Source organism: Bison bison, unplaced genomic scaffold (assembly GCF_000754665.1).
Source record: "Bison bison bison isolate TAMUID 2011002044 unplaced genomic scaffold, Bison_UMD1.0 scf7180017864472, whole genome shotgun sequence".
Lineage (NCBI taxonomy): Eukaryota > Metazoa > Chordata > Mammalia > Artiodactyla > Bovidae > Bison > Bison bison.
Genome location: NW_011495033.1, coordinates 3,501,760 through 3,503,293, shown reverse-complemented (window position 1 = coordinate 3,503,293; position 1,534 = coordinate 3,501,760). Strand labels below are relative to the sequence as shown.

At 69.5% G+C, this 1,534-nt stretch overlaps 1 protein-coding gene across 1 annotated transcript in view; it reads right to left on the bottom strand.

Annotated features, from left to right (window-relative positions):
• Positions 1-916, bottom strand: part of MYO18A (myosin XVIIIA) — a 102,328-nt gene extending 101,412 nt beyond the window's left edge. The window contains exon 1 of the mRNA XM_010861683.1: positions 824-916. The gene's annotated coding sequence lies outside the window, so the exon portion shown is untranslated. The remainder of the gene's footprint in view (positions 1-823) is intronic.
• Positions 917-1,534: the final 618 nt, after the last annotated feature.

The following is a 1,534-nucleotide window of genomic DNA, read 5'->3' as shown; positions in this document are numbered from 1 at the left end:
GATCGCGAACCTTACCACCTCCCCTTCCCATTGGTGAAGCAACTGGCATGACAGGTTCGCAGGGCGGAGCGTCGGGTCAGTCTCTCCCAGAGGCCTGGGGCAGGCGGGCCGACCTTCCCACACGTACCCCACCCCTTGGCAGGGAGAAGCGAGGTGAGCTGCCAGTTGCAGGGGGCAGCCTGCACGCCCTAATCCCCGCAGCCTACGGTTCACCGCCCCCACCCCACCCCCGACCTCATCTTCTGTCCCAAGGAGAGGGGGCCCAGGCAAGCAGGGTCTCCATTGTTTTGCCAGCTGTCTGGCAGCTGCTCCTTTGAGAGGAGCCCGGTGTCGGCCTGGCAGTGAAAGGGTTGAAGGCCGCTGGGAGGGATAAAGGGCTCTTCCTCCGAACCTCGGTCCATCGGTCTGTCGAGGAGGGTGCCTGGGACTGGCCTCAAGAATTCTCCTTACACCCCCAGGCTGCAGCCTGCACCCCGCAGCTCGGGGCCACCTGGGCTCCCCCCAGCCCCGAACCCTCCCAAACTGAAGGCCACCCTGCCCGGCCTCCCAGCGCCGCTCGAGCAGGCAAAGGGGCGGGAGCTCGCCCTCCCGCCCCGCTCCGGATCGGCCCCGCGTCCCCGGCGCCGAGCTTCGCGGCGCGGCCAGGGACCAGAGCCGGGAGTCCGGGCCGCCGCTTCCAGGGGACAGGAGAGGAGGAGGAGGAGGAGCCGGCGGGCCCCGCCGCCCGCCCGCCTTCCCGGCCCGAGCCCGCCCCGCCGCCCCTCCACCCCCACCCCGGGCCCGGCCGGTCACCGAGCGGTCGCCCCCGCCGCCCCGCACTCACCGGCCGCTGGAGCCCGCCCGGCAGGGAGCAGGAGCGGAGACGCGGCATCCAGCGGCCCCGGCCCGGTCCGGGCAGGAGCGCAGCGCGGCGCAGCGCAGCGCCGCCCCCCGCGGCCGCGCGAGCCGAACCGAAAGGGAGCTCCCTGCTGGCGGCTCCGGGGATAAACGGTCGGCCTTCCTGGCAGCGCCTGGGCGCGCCTCCAGAGCGGGCCAGGCGGCACCGGGCACTGCCCTGGAGACCTCTGTGAGGGTCCCAGAGGCCCTGCCTGGAGGTTCTCTGCACCGGGCAACGGAGGCTGCTGGGCGCGCCCAGGGCGGGCACTGGGGTCACGCTGAGTGTATAAAACAGGCCCTGTCCTAGGCGGGCGCCAGTGGACTATGCTGGCTGTGTCCAAGAGGGTGCCTTCCCGGGGCAGTGCTGTCCAGGTGAGTCTTGCGGGTCACATCTCATCTCCCCAGAGCAGCTCTGCAGAGGCAGACGCAGGATGATGCTGGAGGATGCCGTACGGCCCAGTCCAAAGCAGGGGCTGCCAAGGGGGCACTGGCAGGATGTACCCCCCAGATTCCTGGTGGGCTGGTTTGAGAGAGGCATGCTTCAGGTGGAGCTGTCTATGGGGTGAACCAAGACCCACCGGTGATAGCCATAAGTGGCTCGCACTCCCTAAAGGAGCCCAACAATACCAAAATTAACAGCTTCAGAAGCTCTTAGGAA